Consider the following 19,330-nt stretch of genomic DNA (forward strand, 5'->3'; position numbering starts at 1 on the left):
GTGTCTGTGGTATCAGATGAACAAGTGTTGTGGAATCTTTTGATATGACCATGTTGTGGCTGGCTTCAGTCAATCTGTGCCAATAGAAAACATACACCTGCATTCTCGGCTATCCATCTTATCAGCATCTATTCAGTGCTGGGTTTATGCTGCACTTACAGTTTTTACATTATTTTTTTTTTACTCCTGGTCTGGGCTGCGTAATTTTGATGATTTTTCCATGCCAGCCCCCTTTTTTTCCTGTAATCCTATGTACGTTGATTGATGACAATTCTTGGATGTTTATGTTTCCATAAGGGAGTATTGGAAGCAATGGGGGCTAAAGAGAAAAGTTTTTATGCAGTGAGGCGCCGCCAATAGGCAACAGCTGTGCTATGAAGCCCACGGGTGTAACTAGGTGTGTCCTCTGTCATAGAGGGATGGGCACAACTTGCCAGCGTGATGCCGGCACTGATGCCAGTGTGATGCCAAGATAGACATTTTCCCTCTGGGGCTGGTTGTACCAGTTGGACGGGTGTGTGTGAATCTGTCTGCCTTCCTGTCTATCAGTCTTTCCATGTGCAAATTATAGGATATGAAATGTGTTTGTTAGTTTTGGTCTGTGGCTACATCTGTTGTCTGTTTGTCTGACTGGTGGCATCACTAGAAAGTGAAATTATTTTTGTAGACTTGGAAAGGTTCGCAAATGTCTTTTTTGCGCCTGTTTTTTTTATAGTGCTGGTGTTCAAAATTGAATACTAACCTTATAGTCAGGTTGTTCTCACATCTTACAGTTAATGAAAACAACTCCTATACAATAGAACAATGCATTCTGTAGCCACTTTTTTCCTATTCAGGTCAGCCAGCTCAGGATTTCCCCCACTTTTGCATTAACATTTGCCATCCCATGACTGTGCGCTCATCAACACTGATGTTCTCTAATGTTTGCATCCGTTTGCTGTTCTCAGACCCCTTTGTTACGGAGAGAGGAGTAATGATCTTGAACCAATGTACACTGCAAGCCTGAAGACCTGCCTCGGTGATTGAGTTACGGCCCATTTGCTCTGGGCTACACGTTGTGATCGCAATCTCCTGATTGGAAACATATACCTGCGTTTAAAAGTGCCTACTCTACCTATGACTCTTTTACTTCTCCTCTGTCCCCACTCAGCCTTGACATAAAGGCTAAATAAAACTGAGAGGTGGATAATTGAGAAACAAATCAGTTGAAGCCTAATGATGCAGGCTGCCCTCCCTCCTAAAAAAATGTGGAACCACTCACTATTCCTCTAATCAGAACTGCATTTGCATGCTATTGCTGCAACAAGCATCCTTTCAAAGCGGAACAGAAGAATAGAAACTTGTGACGCACAGAGCCACAAATCCTTCATAATTACTAACTTTCTCACCTTAGCACTCGTCCCCTTCCTCTGTCTCATTTCAAGTCATGAGAAAGTGAGAGAACCATCAAAACAAAGAGATTTCTTGTTTTGATGGTTCTGATGGGCCAGCACACCTGTTACATGGAAATGGGGGCCTCCTTTTTCCCTCAGGCAGCAGGTTGATGAACCTGTCGACCTCTGTTACTTGGTACATTCCCTGGTCCTCCTCCAGACAGGACTGCATCTTTAAGCTCCAGTGGCACTTCACACATATTATTGTCCACCCTAGATCTACTAAATATGCTTTGAATAAAATAATCGTATAATTCAACGGTGCATTCCCTTTTGCTCCTGGCCCATTTCCAATCTTCACTTTGTTGAAGGTTAGATTGAGAATTTTCCCTTGAAAGTCTGATTTTGTCACTCTTGAAACAACATTTCAACATGACACCTCATCCCAGCATAACACAAGTGAAATCGCACCTCATTGTTTGTAGTTTATTATGAGATGAGATACACAATGAATCAAGTTTTTTATAACTTCATATGGTTAGAGTGCCCCTGAGTTCAGTTGTCAGTAGCAAGTTGTTTGCAACACAATCTCCGGCCCTGTCACTTTTGTTGTCTCGCATCGCTGCACGTATTTCATAACGTTGTGTAATTTCACAATAGCGTCACCCCTTGCTCGCAATAGTAAACCTAACCATACAGAAAGCAAAATCCTGGTGTCACAGTTGAATCACTTCTGAATAGGATCTTTCCCAATAGCCCAGAGGAATTACTCATCAGCTTTGTGCCCTAAATGTTTGCGTGTGTGTGGGTTTGTGTGTACACAAGAGTGTGTTCCCATGCCTTTCTCAACACTCACTCTTGGTGGCATCCAGCTACATTAGCTACAGCTTTATTTTTTTGACAAATTCCCACCCCTCTCCAGTGTAAAACACCAGACATTGAGCACTCTGACTGCGCTTTATGCTGCAGCTAAGTAAGTAAGATTGCATTTTCTTGTCCAGCTATTGTCAGCACATCACTCATAGATGAATTTATCTTCAGTGGACTGAAGGGGGCTCTGGCATTGTGTGTCCTGTACAGGGTTAGACAGTGATTTATCACACACAGACAAAGACACATATAGATCTGCACACACACACACTCACGCACATGAGCATAGAGTTGATTAATCACCAATGTGTCTAACCCCACACTCTCAAGATTGAATTCTCCAGGAGCGACCTGGAAACGAAGATGGATTGCACTCTGTGACAGTGTGTTATCTTTCTGTCAGACACACTCGATGAAAAATACCCAAACGACAAGCTCAAACAGCGGCCAGTGTCTCTGGGCTTCAGCGTGGCCTTTCAGAAAGGAGCTCGCTGCATGCTTTAGGATGAAGTCAGCCCACTGCTTGTGGTAAATCTCTCCCAGTTTTATAGGAAAAGGATTTTTTCCCTCATAGCAATAGACAGAAAGGGCAGCGAAATTACAACAATATGCCTTCACATAGCCTGTAAATGCCTGAAAACAGGCTTATGCTTTTTTAGTCTGATCCGAATCCTATTTTGTTTCAGAGATTAAACAATATTGTGGAGTGTTGTCCAACTCAGAGAATCCCTGCAACTTAAAGCTGAAATTAGTGTGTAGAGCGGAAGGCATCAACCTTTAATTATGTAGAAAGAGAAATTTGGTTTGTTCAAGGTTAAGAATTTAGTCCACACCAAACCTTTAAATTTCTAATTTGTTAATTGCTGGCGATGAATAATCTGTTATTCAGTGATAAATTATTTATTCAAATACAATTTGAAAATACTGAATACATTTTTTCAAAATATCTTCTCAAAAGCAGAAGATATAACAGTTCATTATTTAGAATTTTGAAAATACTTGATATCGAGAATGCAAATATTTACATTTTATTAGTTATCTATTAAAATTGGAAAGATTACGAGAATCCTTAACTTCAAAGTAATATGGTGGTTTTCACAGTTTTGTTTTTTTATTCTCTCAAATTTAAGTCTGTGTTGAAACTGTATATGCCTATTTTTTTAATTTGCTGATTGTTGCATTATTGTTTAACTACTCTAGACCTAAAATTACATAAAAGATACATTAAAAAATAAATCTGTTCTGAAATCTGAGCTCACTTTTAGAAATACTTAAGTGAATGAGAAGGAAACTCATCATTCAGCAGCAAGGGGGCAATTATTCAGTTTTTGTTTCACATTCAGTATTTATTCCATCATAATTTAGTCATCAAAGTGGTATTCGGTTGTATTTAGAAACTCCTTTGGTCTTTGGTGGGTGTAAAACCATCAGCAGTGTATAGTGAGGATAATACCCTGCAGACCTGCACAGACATGTCTCTTCTCAACACATCATTATTTATGTTGCCCTAAGTACACTACATGGACTATATATCACACTCACTCTTTGGTTAACGTTATGCTGCTATATTAGGGCAACTATACTGTGCCATGTATGTCACGTTTATATAATCTGCATTAGCACTTTGCACACGCAGAAGAATGCGTGCCCTGACCGTAATAGCATCTCAATTAGGTAAGTATGCTGTAAATTACAGCAAGGCCAAATACTGGGAATACTTGAGGGCCGGGACAGAGTGTTGTGTTTGTTAGGAGTCCATCTGTAAGGCATTTAGGGCCCCTCGCCTAAAAGCATGACTCTGAGGGGGGGCTTTGAGTGTGTGTGTGTGTGTGTGTGTGTGTGTGTGTGTGTGTGTGTGTGTGTGTGTGTGTGTGTGTGTGTGTGTGTGTGAGAGAGAGAGAGAGAGAGTGTGTGTGTGTGTGTGTGTGTGTGTGTGTGTGTGTGTGTGTGTGTGTGTGTGTGTGTGTGTGTGTGTGTGTGTGTGTGTGTGTGTGTGTGTGTTTAGACTGGTCCTATCTAGACCCAGAGGAGGGCTTCAGAGATGAGGGCCTGGTAAACACACACTCACGTATATACATATTTATACATTTGACCATATACACAAATACAAGGGGATATCCAAGCATACATACACACACACTGTTGTCCACCCAGTGTCTCAGCTTGGCTCTCAGCAGTGTCATTATCTCTATGAGCAGCACTTGTACAGTACATGTTTTACAGTGTGTGCATCAACAAATCTATTGCATCCAATAACGTTTTTCTCGATTTTGGAAATTGGCACCCTGAACAAGTTAAGCCCACATCAAAAGGAACTATTACTGTTTAGTGCCTGGGGTATTATCTGTGGCTGTAGTTTTGATGTTATTTTCGTTGCAAAAATCTTTTAATTTTACAATTGCAACAGAATTAATGCAAAGCAATCAAACACATATTTATTCTTAATTGAAACCAAGTAATACTATAATAAGCTAAACATAATGTTACAAACCACATACAGAGATCTAAAAGTTTTTAAAGACATTTTTAAAGTCTTTGGACTTGAAAGACGCTTCAGACTATTCAATGGGTTTTCCACTGTTCTGATGTCATGCTCAATTGAATTTTAGGGAAAAGGGTTGTTTTTCAGATTCATTTAAAGCTGCAGTAGGCATCTTCAATCTTTTTTAGATACATTATGTCGGTATCACAATCGTGTCTACTAAACGGACTGGTTTGTGCTGTATAAAAAGGAATTAAAGATGCAAAAAAACAATATTAGGTGCACTGTTGTTATGAATAACTTTTTTTTTTTTTAAGTTTTATTTATTTTTATTTATTGAAGTTGAAGATTGCACCCAACTGAATAACGCTCACCTTTCAAGTGAAATTTGCCATTAACGAAAAAAGGCCCTCTGTAGAGCCAGTGTTTGGTTTGTCTGCTCTAGGCTACTGTTGAAACATAGTGGTTCCTCTAGATATAAAAAGCTCATTCTTAAGTAACGAAAACATGCCAATTCTTATTTTCAGGTGATTATACGCCTATGAATATTCCATTTCTGCCAATAAATCCTCCTAAATGTTACACCTTTAAGTATCGGTCTCATGCTTATTGAGTTCAGTGCAGTAAATTGCATATTTGGGTACAAGGGGTTTCAAGATGAAACATTCCTATTAACTGCAGCCCTACTTTGTTATTTAGAGTAATGTATAAATGTATATAACATCAAATTCCTGTATACTGGGCTAATTTAAACATTATTCCATTATAAAATGATCAATGTACCCAGTAGTTGTCACACTGTACATTTGCCTTCCTCCCTCCTCCTTCCCTTCCTCTGGGGTCATTGGTGTCGCACTATTAATTCCGCTACTTTTCTGCATATTACTCGGCCCTGTCCCTTTCCTTCTGTAATGAGAGTGATGGTCATAGTGACCCACTGTCTGTCCTTTTCCTGCCCTTCTGCTATCAAGGGTGAGTCTGCTGCCATCCCACCTCCCCTTGTCCAACAGTTCTTTATCTTTCTAGTTCTCCATTCACCCTCACTTTCTGTTTTTCTGTATGGACACATCTCTGTCTTTCTCTAACCTCCCCTTTGCTCCTATTCCCAGCACCTCTCTGCCCCAGAGAGCACCCTGTCAGTTGTTGTGCAGTGTTTTGATATATGTGTGTATTTGGCTGCAGCGTGCTCAGCGGGGAGCCGGACTGACCGGGCCGGTCTAAACAAAGAGAGGAAACTTGGCAAAGGAAGCGCATGCAGACACACATGCACACACACATACACATACACACACACATACACACACACACAAATCCTGGAACACACAGCATTCACTGAAACGGCCGTGCTTTTACTGCCCCATGCTGCAGACAAGCACATACAGAATCTCCCTGCGTGTCTGAACTTGACCTGCAATAGCTTCAGCATACAACAACCAAGCAGTTCCCCCTGTTTTTCTTTTCTGATTAAATATAGTTCTCTGAATCCTCTGCAGCTTCTTTGAACTGCCAGTGAATGTACAATTCTCTGGATGAAAGTTGTAGATCTGTGCAAACATGCTTGTGTTGCATTGTGTTCTTGGTGCAGGTTGGCACTGAGGGAAACATATTATTCATCCTTAAAGGGAAATTTTCTTTTCACTGTCCCCCTGCCACAAGGAGATCAGAGGTCATTGTCCTCTACAGAACAACAGTCCCTGGAGCTGGGCTTTCAGTGTTTTGCTTACAGACATTTGCATTACTTCATGTTTGGACACATCTGCCAGAGCAAATAAAACATCATGAGTTAGGCCACTCTTCGATTCAAACTGAATTTCACCCGTCCTTGATCTGGTCGGACCAATCAACAACCGTTTAGTTAATATGGAGCAGGTTCTATACGATGCTTGACAGAAGAGCGTCATTGACCCACATTTAAGAAAATCACGTCACACGCTGATCAAATAGGAATCAAGATTCTCTTACTGCTGAATGCTTTCAGAAACACATTGTAGTGTACCAGTGTGGCAGTAATTTGAAAAATTGTGTAAGCAGGATGATGCTGAAAACGGACCAAGCACTGCCCCAGCTTGCATGTGTCTGTCAGCGCTATGTCACACTTGTTGCTCTGATTGGTTGTAGGTCTATTCAATGGCATCCAGTCTGCACATATGGAAATGTGCAGACTGCCCCTTGGAAATAAGGGGAACTGAGAGGTTCCAGACTAATTTGCATTTGCCAATGTACTGTTGAGTATTTGCAAATGTATTGTTCAGTAGTACATATAAGTAAGTAGAAATTTACATTTGCAAATTAGTCTGCCGATGCCAGTCAGGTTTGGACTGACAATAGTTGGACTGACAATACTCTATGGAAATGCAGCCCCATTAATTTCAGTGAGTACAATACAGGTACAACATCTGGTAATAAATTGTGTATACAAGCATACATCCAGGTATAATACACTGTGCAGTGTTGTGTTGTCTGATAAACCTCCAAACATCGAATATTGTTTTCCATCTTCTCGTACCTGTTGCAGCACACTCACACAAATGCAAACAAATAGTTTAAAAACAATTTAAAACACTATTTGTTTGCTTTGTTCAGCCTTGATCCTGATCCAGCAGCTTTTCCTTTGACTCACTGCACCAGCCTATAGAGTACCAAGCTGAACTGGTCTTTCTCACGTCGACACTTCCCACCGTTGATGTGGTATCTTTATAGCGTTGTGAACTCGATAGCATGCAACGAGTGGTGTGCTGCTGTGAGTTAGATAGTGCACCAGGAGCGGTGTGCTTTTGTAGTGCAGTCCAGCAGTAAATCATGTTTCGGCAGTGCGCTGGGGATGCAGCCCCTGGCAGCTCCCAGACGGCCCTTGGCTCTGGCTCCCTTCTCTTAGCGCCACTCTCTAATTTCAGAGCCGGGACCCTGCCTACTACTGTGTCTTTACCGCATTCCCACAAACCAGAGACGGACAGTCTGCCTGCATGTCTGGCTGCTTGCTCTCCATCTCACAGTCTCTCTTGCTTTCTATCTCCCTCTGCTTTTGCGTCTCTCTAGCACTCTTTCAGTCTCACTCCCTGTTTTCTGCCTGCTGAGCTTGCCCCTTCTTCTTTCCTCTGTCTCTGTCTGGTTCTGTGCCTTCAGGATTATAGGTCTGCAGTCTCACTCACAGCATCTAAATCATGTTGTACACTGCCACTGTCTCTCATCAGCTCTCTCCCCCCTTTCTCTCTCCCGGTCTCTCTCTGCTTCTCTCTAGCACCCACTGTGGGCTTGCTCGTTGGATGTAAATACCCATGCTACATTTCCATTTTAATTGCCCAAGTTTTGCAGGGCCCTGGGATATATTTTTTGCACATATATTTTATTGTCTTGGCCCAGCGCCCCTACTACTTTTGGTTGGACCTGACCACTAATATACTCCTACATGGACCAGTTCATTATCAGCAGGAAGGTGTGAGCTTACTTAAGAAGGTTAAGAGGGGGTCAATATACAGTTCATGAAATAGGGGTCTGTGTTTTATTGGGACCTGTAGTCTTACTAATACACAGTGCTAAGTAGCCCTGGTGCCACCCTACTTTTGAGTGCTGTTAAATTGGTCTATACTGCATGGAACGTTAAAACAGCTGCAAATAATACCAAGCTGTGTAAATTACTCCAGAGACCATGAGTGTAAATGTCACTGCTATTAAGTTAAGCAGGTACCTGGGGAACATGTAATGGGGATTATTAAACGTATGCATGTCTAATACTGGATGGAGGGCCTGTATGTGTGGGTTTTGCGTTTGTGTGTATCTCTTCTAATCAACCAACATGCGCCCATAAAGCTCCATAAATCTGTAAATAAAGGCTGTGGTAAGCGAAACATTAATTTAGCTTATCATACTGCGATTCATTCCCATCAAACTTGTAATAGCTCCTTTAGTTTGGCTAGTTTCCCATCATGCCAAAGTACGACTCTGGCACATCTACCTCTCAGGGGGTGGGTGCTGAAGACTCAGCTATACCCAGGTCTGGGTACTGAAAAGGCATTTGTAGAAAAACATGCTTGTATTCCTTTATAGTAAGAAAAATATAATTTTAGTATTAACCCTTGCTCAGGTATTACTACTTGTATTAGATACATGAATTTAAAATGTGTAGGGTAGTTTTTAAAAAAAAAAAAAAAAAAAAAAAAAAGTTACAAAATACCTCACACAAGCAAAGGAGCAGGTCTACAAACTCTACTATGAGGCTACTCTAAATAAGAATGTCAGCATGCAAGACTGGTGATGTTTACTATGTCTAATGTTTACTATCTTACTTTTTTGTTAGCATGCTACTAATTAACTAATTAATTCAGATGCGGCTGATTGGAATGTCGTTAGATTTGCAGGCATTTGTTAATAAACCAATGTATTTGAAAGATTTTGACTGGATTAAAAGTCAGAGGAAAGTAAGATCATCATGATTGCCTTTATAAAACTGAATGTCAATCCATCCAGTAGTTTCTGAGATATTTCCGTCTCGGCCAAAGCGGTGGATCGACTTAACATTGCCATCCCATTATACAGGAGCAGATTAAAAATAAAATAAGGTACATTTTATTATTGTAGCAGGGTGTTGTGCCGTAGCAGGCTAGCGCCTTAGTTCATGGAATGATTTTAACTAGCTGTTACTAATGCAGGCGTGTTTATGACTGTGTAAAGAGTTGACTGGGCCACTTGTGGTTCAGACATTGGCCCTATGGTACTCTGTGCCCAGACACATCCCTCAGGCAACAGTGGGGTTGCTAGTGCCCACAGTAAAGCATGGCATGTGTGTGTGTGTGTGTGTGTGTGTGTGTGTGTGTGTGTGTGTGTGTACACCTATGTGTTTGCCCGACTTGCTCCATACACTCTATGCCCAGTCTCCTGTCGGCTACCATTTGCTTTAATGGCGTCAGATTTTTGCAAAACACTTAATAAGCTTGTCTGTATTCCATAGTTTTTTTTCTTCAGTAAATGACTAATCATTTTATGGGTGTATAATGGTGGGTGTTTTTCTATACCTCTGGGCCCTGTGTTTCCCTGTAGAACAATTAAAGCGACACACCTTTCAATTGTCTGCAATTAACTTTGTAGTCCACACAGGATACAGGCCTCGCCTAGTCTCATACGGTACAATGGATAAAATCAGGAAGGTGTTATTTGAGGCTGAATCAGTGGATGGGTCCGTCAATGGGACCTGTATACCCTGTATGCAATATACAACACTTTAAATGCTGACTATCAAAATAGGTCCCGTCACCCTGTGTTTGTCATGCAGCTATCATCTGATAGTACGGCTGCAGGCGGTGCAGCCTATCCTGTCTCGAGTAATGTAAATAGAGTTTAAGCCATATCATAACTCGCATACCTGCCAAGTCTCACATTTTACCTGAAACTAATGTTTTATTGTCTTTGTTGGCATCTTACAGCCATAAAACCCTTGGACGTAGTGATCTCACTGGAAAAAAGTACAAGAAGCTCTAGTTATAAGGAGTGATTTCCATTGTCTACTGTGGTTCAGGAGTGTTATTGCTGGTCCCTGATTGGATATAGCCTATGACATCTGTGCATTTACTTGCTGAGGACCTTATTTCCAGGAATCTTTCGACATAGGTCAAGTGGGTACAAAAGCAACATCATGAACACCCACTCCTTCCACTTTTAATATTTTAAGGCAGCAACTTGCCTGCTGGTTAGCTGCAAAATGCTCCACTATGTTCACCAGCTAGTCACTACCTTTGACTGTCCGTCTTTGTACACTAGTTTTTACACCAGATGATTAGTGAAAGACAGACAACCAAACGGAAGTATTCACAAACACTTCCTTCAACATATATACAAGGTGACAAACATTCAGATCAGCTGTTACTCTGTACGCACAGCAGACATCTTGATACATCCATTCACTCTCATTCCAATGGTATATAGAAACCGAGACACACACAGAGATAGAGACAGACAGGCAGATAGAGACGGAGCGAGACACAGACATTAGTCTAGAGATCTTGATACTGTATGTCTCCTCCTCCATGACATACTGCTGAAGAAGAGGGGAGGCCAGGAGTGTCTGAGCTTAAGTCAGCCTGATAAGCAGAGCAGATAAAGGGCTGCAGCAAACCTCAAACAGAGACAAGAACGAAACAGAAGGGCAAGCTGAGTGGGATATGTCTCTTCCTTCACACATAGAGGAGTTTTTAGAAAAGACTAAAGACTGGAGAGACAGAACAAAAGTCAGAGTGATAAGGAATAGATAAGATATTCTGCTGTGTCTTATGTTCTCATAGATGCTACTTTGAAGGTGTATGATCAAGTAGTCATATTAACTAAGTAATCAGCACAGGAGTTGCTCTAAAAATCCTCCAAAACAAAGTGTATTTTGCATTATTCATTTTTTGCTGAAATCACTGCATGTGCACTTGTGAAACTCCCACACACACACACACACACACACACACACACACACACACACACACACACACACACACACACACACACACACAGACAAAAACACACAGACACATCAAGTGCACTCCCGAGCAGCTTGTGGTGAGAAGCGAACATCGAAAGGTCAGTGTCGGTCAAGAGTGTCATTCCCACCAGTCCACCACTGGTCAAACAGCCTGTGTCTGGGGGTCAAAGGGCATCTCAGCAGTCCTGGTAATTAGAGCACAATGGAGCCCATTCTGGCCGTTTGTGCAACTGTGTGTCTTATCCTGTCAGTTTGTCTCAGCTGACAGGAGATTGTGTGTGACTCGAGAGGTGAAGAGGGAAGCGACAAGAGTTTCCTCTGGAGGGAAAAGGACTAGAGGGCACTTGAGAGCAGAGAGATTGTGTGCAATAGAGTGTGTGTGTTTGCCTGCATCAGACGGAGTGTGCATATGTTTGTGTGTGTCCACTATTGAATTTTGCAGGAAGGCAAGTGAGTAGTGTGTTTATGCATGTGTTATTTTTGACTTCAAATCGAGTGTAAGCCTCTATGTGTGTTGGGAGCTCCCTGTACAGCTCACTCAGCACCTTGACATTGGCACTGGGCCTCAGTGGAGATCTGCTGTCTCAGCTGGATGGCTCTCCTCCCTTTTCCTCTGACCCTTCTCCCCCCTCCATCACTCACTCCCCCCCTCCTGCTCTTACTCCCACCTCTGCTCCAGGCCCTTCCAGCTTCCCTCATCCAGGGGAGAAGAGCTTAAATCACTCCCTTCCATCTGACTCTCCAAGGGTTTCCTGCCCCCTCCCCCAGCACACACTCACCCCGTCCCTTGATAATGGTGAGGAGGGGCCTGGGCTGTGACTGTTGACTTGGACTACTGTGGGAATGCAGGTGCTGTGTGTGTTTGTGTGTGCTTTGGTAGCCCCCCCTCATGGGCTCGCCAGCCAGCTCAGTGTCTGTCGTCTGTCACACCAGCCGCTCAGACTGTGCTGCCATTGCTATGACAGCATGCTATGGCAGATGGCTGCCAAAATATCAAAACAATCTCTTCTTAGCCCTCACGCAACTAAGGTTTTACTTGGAGGTAATTAGGTTTTAATTTGTGTTTTTAATTCTTAGTTGTCAAACAAGGGATTCATTTCATTTTAAATTCATATGTTAATTTTTCAATTAATTGTTGAGTCTAACCAACAGTCTTCTGCAACATTTGAAAGGTTTAAACCATTGGATTTTTTACATTTGTACTCGATAAATGACTTCAATGTTTGATCAGTTATCAAAAAATACGTACAATTCACCAGTGGATTAGGACTGGTTAACCAACTAATTGTTTCACTATTTGCACACCTTTTGATACTTTTTCAGACTCTGTGGAAGCTTTAATCTGAAGGATATGAATGCATAAAGAAGACAGAATTGCATGTAGCAACAAGTGTATTTTTACTGTTTTTTAAAAAGAAAATATGTATATTATTTGCTTATATATTATAATATTCAATTTAATTACATTTAAACAAACATTAACATGTGTCTGCCGTAATTCAAAATGAAAAAAAATCACCGGATTTGTTTCACAAACTAACCTGTATAAATGAGGAAACAAAATATAAAGGGGGAAAAATGAGTGTACTGTTCCTTTAAATCAGTGTGATAAAGAGCTATTTGCTAGTGAAGGCATTTGACAATGACAGTCTTGACAGTCTTATCAGCCCTGCTCAACAGTGACAGATGGTATCTGTTGCAAGTTGTGAGCCGTCATGTCACCGTGCACCATAGGTCCTCATACCACATTCTCACTATAACTGTAAACAAAATGCACAGCGGGTGTGGTCACACCACCAGACAACTTTGTTTTCCACAAGTTTCTCAGACCAACCCACCCACCCCCTCAAGCTTGTCTCTATATCTGTCTCCTCCTTTGTTTTGCCTCCTCTCTTTTTTCTTTCATTTTCTTTATTCTTTTTCCCTTGCTTCTTTTGTTTTGTCTTTCTTTTCCTTCTTCACTCCCGCTCCCTCTCTTCTCTTGGATGTTGAGGTTAACCACCACTTGTATTACACTGCATTACAACTCATCAACAATATGCTGGGCAGAAAGAAAAACAACCCACACTTGTTGTTGTCCTCTTTCTCTCTCCCTTTCTCTTTCTCTCACTCTTTTTTCTCTCTTTAGCTAAATCACAAAACAAGCAGGCCAAAAACAGTGAATTGCCTAGAAACCCAATATGGACTCCACCCTGGAGATTACACGGTCAACTCAGCCAGCCAGCACTAGAATAACAGCCTGGCCTGCTCTCACTGTCCCTTGCCCAGTGTGTGTGTATGTGTCTATGTGTGCATAGGCATCTCTTACCCTCTCTGTGACTGAGCATGCATGTATGCACACATGTATTTTGTACATTTTAGCATTTAAAATATCATTTTCTGTGCAGTTGAGTATAGGTTTGTGTACTTGTGTGCATGTGAGTTTCTTGGTCACGTGGGCCTTGGTTTACCTCAGAGATTCCTCATCAGCTGTTGGACAGGAATGTGCTGTAGTACAACTGTGTACTACAAGTGGATTGTGTCTTGACTGACACATCTGCACCTCATACGAGTTCACAGATGCCAACAGGAAATGTGTCACTCCGCAGGGAATTAAAACATCAGTGTAAGGAATTTAAAATATACCATTTTAAATGTATATGTACGTATAAATAACAACTGCAAGTATAGAAGGTAATTTCTGCGTCAAAAAGATTATTATGGGGCGCATGGCAGCCCAGGAGTCCTTACCACAGCGGACTGGATTCGATTCCAACCTGCAGCATTTTGCTGCATGTTGCCCCGACTTACTCTTTCCCCCCTTTCCTGTCAATGTTAACCTGTCCTATCATAATAAAGGTATGAAAAGCCCCCCAAAAAAGATGTGTGTTTTAGCAAGGTATTCCACCATGTTGTGGCACAGTGGTAATGTGGTAAAAAAAAAGAAGCCAGGAAATAGTCTGTAGGTGATGTGATGTAATCAAATAATTGATAAATGTCATATTATCATTACTTGTGGAAATAAAAGATGAAACAGGAGAAGATAGGGATTTTACTATTTTATAAAAAATACATTTTTAGTAATTAAATGTTTTGGGGGGTAAAAATCTCTATATCTCAGAAAAACAATGCAAATTCATTTCTATATCATCAATCAAAAACTGTGGTGAACAAACGTGGTATAGCACCATTTTTACAGCGCTGCATATAAACAGATTTGGTGGCACATCATAAGGGGATGTGAATTTACCTTCTGTTGCAACCTAGAGGTTCAAAGCAGACAGGTGAGTTAAGAATGACATTTTAGTTTATCCTAGTCTCAACATTTCTGTCTCACTGCATTTATAGTGGATTAAGTGTAATTTGATTCTGAGATCAAGACAAATCAGTCACTCAACAACAGTCACCTGCACACATTAACATTTGGACACAGTCACAGGTTAGTAAATTTGCCCCTTAGTGTTATGGTTTAGATAATTAAAATCTTAGTCATTTGTGAACAGAGGAACCTTTACCCATGTCTTCTATGGTATAGCAACAGTTTTGAAACAAGGTACTAGATTTTAAATGAATTTGCTTAGAAAACTTTACCAAGAATTGTTATTCAAGGTAGAAAAATCATTACCATCACTTTTTAAGCCTTGTATAAAAATGCATAATATAATCAATACATATATCTAGTAATGGCTAAACATTAGTGTGCACTTAAGGCACCCATGCTTTAGTAACATTTACAAAATATATTAATAATAATCTGTTAATAGTGATATGTTGACAATATACGATAATCAATAGATTTTGTGTCTAGGCATCCAGCATGGTTGAAATGGGGGAAAAAAAGGCTATTTTGATTTGGGTTTTTGAGATTGTGCTGCCCAGAGTTTGGAAAGCTGGATCCAATCTGAGGCCAGTCAGGCTGTGGTGATCGAGGCTTCTCTAATGCTAGGTCTGTAGGTCTGCAACGCCTGACTCTGGCCTACTACTGGGGCAGAGTGGCTGATTGTTTCCAGCTATGATGGAGGTAATGAGGGGGTGGTGGTCATCATGATACACACTTCCACACAAAAACACACACAGAGACATACACACACACAGACTGACCTATAAGTGAATATTCATACACGCATGCGTGTGTGCGGGTTTTGAGCCACAGCACGTTGGCTCTCTCCACAGACCACAGGGTCACTCTGCTATAGTTGCTCATTAGTGGTCACCTCTACTGGAGGACACACACACATGCTTGTACACACACATACACACACACACGTATACAAACACTCACCACCAGTTTTGCACATGGAGATTTACCACACACCTTAACGTAAATCCACTCATCCAGTTCACAGTATTGTGTTTGATGCACGCCATGTAAGGAGCCTTAAAGTGAAACCACATGCAGCTCAATTCGAGCAGATCTGCTAATGCCTGTCAAAAGGTGGCTGAGTCATGCCTGCATTGGGCATGCAATCACGCATGTGTGGTTGTTGTATCACAAGATGCAGTGTGACAGGCCTCAAGGAGAAAAGCTGACAAACACGTACACAAATATCCTCTCTCACACTCTCACAGAGAAGCAGACAGACAAACACAGAGGCATTTGGGGAAGTAAACCTGATAAAGAACAGCATATGTGTAGTAGACACATCTCCCTTACAGTAAACCAAAGACTTTCATTAGACCAAATGACTAATATCAGAATAATTATAAAAAGCATTTCACATGAAGTGCTGCAAGTCACATTGCTTAAATATTAGAGAAGTAGGATGAGTGGTCTCCCAGTTCCTCCCAAACTTCCCTCCTCCCAAAGTGCCTTAGTAGAAGCAGAAGGTATGAGCCCCAATATACTACACATTCTTGATACTACACGTCGGTTTATTCCAATGAGCAGCACACACATAGTGAAACTGCACTGATGAGTTAAGATTTTAAAATAAAACTTCTTTCGGGCTGCATTCTTCAATGTATAGTCTTTAATGATAGACCATAAAATATCAGTAAAGGTTTATCAGACTTTGTGACACTGCCATGAAATGAATGATGTGGTAACACTTGCATTTTCCCACACTTTAGTAGTTGTATGTTAAGATTTTCCCATAGTACAGCCCATCCTGTCCAAGCCAAATGTCCCAAAATCTAGTGTAGCAGAAAAAAGCTTGCTCTTGTCACTGAGGGCCCAGACACACCAAAAGGATAGTCAGCTCTCTAGCTAAGCTTTGGTGGCTGACTATTGGCTTTTGTCGGGGGGGGGGGGTTCTATTATTTCTTTCCTCCACAACCAAGAATCAGAGGCTGACAATGTGAAGTGACTAGTAATTTCCTACTTATTTAGCATAGTACGTATGTTCATGTTGTTGGTCAGCTGGTCATCTGCTACACTCATTACTGTGTGTTCAAGTGCAACTTCTTTGCATAGGATGTGCGTTGGCACAAAGCCTTTGATCAGTCAGCTTTTGTTGCGGCTACTTTGAGGTCTGCTTCAGGGGCATCAAAGAGGGGGTCTGGACACAACTAACAAAGCAGGTTATCTCTTGTCCCTACAGCACTAGTCGAATGGGTTAAACATTAACCAGCCACGCGAACATGTGGTCAGCAGCACCAGATCCTGCTCCCCTGCTATCATGAGCAACATTTATAGCAACATAAAAACCCACTTCAGTGTGGGAGGCAGTGGCCAAAGTTTAAAATATCATCCAATTTTAGTGCCTCTGGTAATTTATTAAACAGCACAGGGCAATGAAACAGTGCAATAGAGCTGCAAGTTATATAGTAATTAATCTAATCATCGAAAATAAGAAGTCAGGTCTTTGACCATAACAAAGAATTTGAGAAAAACTCAATACTTGACAGAAACAAAGGCATATAAAACGTGGCCTTTTAGAGTAGAAATAGACTCAGTAATCTTATCTGTTGTCTGTGATTATATGGCTTTCAGGCTGTATGAGTGACAGAGTAGGGCTTTTATTGTGTTTTAACAATTGTTATTCATTGACTACTGCTAGGCTTCCCAACCAGGAGTTTCTCAGTCCATAAAACACAACAACAGCCTAAAGAAAACAATGTGTGTGCTAAAAACACCACTCAAAAGAAACATACATTAAACAACACTGTTTTGTAAATTAGGAATAATTGAGGAATAATTCAGCGCATAACTGTAAGTATGAAGGAAGAGAACATGGTGATCCTGTTGTGAATTTGTCAGTGATCAGATAAAATATAAGATCTAAAACCGTAACCAAAAAGGCACGTACTGTTAACTACAATTAAAACAAATTTTATATTTTTTAGAGGAACACAGTGCTAACAGTGTGGTAAGAGACCTGATAAGCTCATATGGTTAACTAACTCTTATTTAAAAATCCTCTTAATTACCCCTATTGTTCAAATTGGAATGGTTGAGAAATACCATGTACACATGGAGGAGGCAGTAAAGACAGGATGATGAACCCAGAAAACCATAACCCTAAAAACCTAAAGACTTGATTTGACTAACCTTAACCGAACCAGCATCAGCTCTTTTTCCCTGTATGGAAAGCTCATTTAGGCCTTATAGGAATGGTTGAAATTCCTAGTCCCACTGTGGTTGTGAGGGGAGAAGAGCATCGTGATGTACCAGATGGGATGCTTTTTTGATATGTAAGCATTTCGTAGCACAAGGGTGTGGTTTATAAGTACATGGCTGCGACTGCTGCTATAAGACCATAGTATATAGGTAAATTATTGGCGTACTTTGTAAGTGGTGTAACCTTTTTGGTATTAGGGGTGGTTTTTGACTGATGATTCACTATGTGCATTAGAAACACATTTCCAGCAGGTAATAAAATACATATGGGACCTTCCTCCTTTTTAGCAGTATCACCTGAAAATATTGCTTAGCAACAATTTTGAACAACCCTATAAGTAAGCCACACACAGACATTTGCTGTGAGCCTAACCTAAGTTTGCTCATGTTCAACAGTGGACACAAGTCCATATTTGCATGAGATCTGCAGTTCTTTCGCCAGTCCCTATAGATCTACACTTCATGTATGTTTGCATACCAAAGCGTATAAGCTTTGCATATCAATAGATAACTTGTGTCTGCTAGACGTTCCCAGAAAATACCAAGCAGCGCTGGCTGAGGAGGGCCTGCCCTGTGTATGAATAGCCCGTAATTGCAGCTTGATGGAAAACACTAATGCAGCTCGTAAAAAACGGGACACTTAAGACTGGTACAATTACTCTTTCCAGCAGACAAAGCCAAGAAAACACACCATGCAGCGCACCCTTCAAGTCATCAGGCTTCTGACCAACAAACAAGCGCCAATCAATCCAAACTACTGTTTGCTTTTGCTACTTCTTAAAAGCTAAACTATGCTCCATTGTTTTAAAATGAATTTAAAAAGCCACCACAAAAGGAAGAATTGTTTATAACTATAAATCTGTTTGACATGAGGACAGAGTAAGGGATGCATTATTAATAGTATTGCATTAGAATGCTTGTTTATATCCATAAAAATATCAATCCGGCTGTAAGTCATCAAGACCGCAAAGAGACAGAGAGTAAGAAACTGAGCCTATGGGTATTTTGTCAAACTCATGCAAAGCAATCAACCGAGCGGGCTGCAATCATAGCAGATAAGGTTGCACTGACAAACACTGCGAGCCATTAACCATTCGATGGCCAATAAATCATTAATCTCTGTACAGGCTTTCTGCAGAGTTGTTCTGGCACAACGGTCCCCATCTTGAGAAATATCCAATGTCACTGCTGCATTGAATTAGTCATGAGGTCACAACAGACCCAACGCAGCTTCAGGCCTATTTTCAGTGAACTTTCACCATCCTTGTTTGTTGAACAGTAAACTTAAGCAATGTCAATAAAACTGGAGTAGTTTGCAGAGAGATGTCTGGATGAATCACATCAAGCTAAATAGACCAGAACATGGAAAATATGGCTTGTTGCTGTATTTAGAGCGCCTTTATGTGGTAGTGATTTTTGGGCTGCTGTAATGTTTGAGTGCACTGTGTGGAAGGAGCAATACGTGTGTGCATGTCTCCCCTGGGAATGGGCACAGGTGTGTTCATTTGTGTAATTTGTGTAATCAGTTTGGTCATTGCAAACCAGTATGTGTGTCTTTGTGTCTATATTTCTGTGTGCATGTGTGTGTTATTCCCACCCGTTTTTATAAG

The 19,330-nt window shown here is 41.0% G+C and overlaps 1 protein-coding gene across 5 annotated transcripts in view; it reads left to right on the top strand.

The window, feature by feature from the left end:
• kcnq1.2 (potassium voltage-gated channel, KQT-like subfamily, member 1.2) overlaps window positions 1–19,330 on the top strand; it is a 163,105-nt gene that overhangs the window by 106,803 nt on the left and 36,972 nt on the right. The window lies entirely within an intron of this gene.

The sequence above is a fragment of the Dicentrarchus labrax genome, unplaced genomic scaffold, assembly GCF_905237075.1.
Source record: "Dicentrarchus labrax unplaced genomic scaffold, dlabrax2021, whole genome shotgun sequence".
Classification (NCBI taxonomy): Eukaryota; Metazoa; Chordata; class Actinopteri; family Moronidae; genus Dicentrarchus; species Dicentrarchus labrax.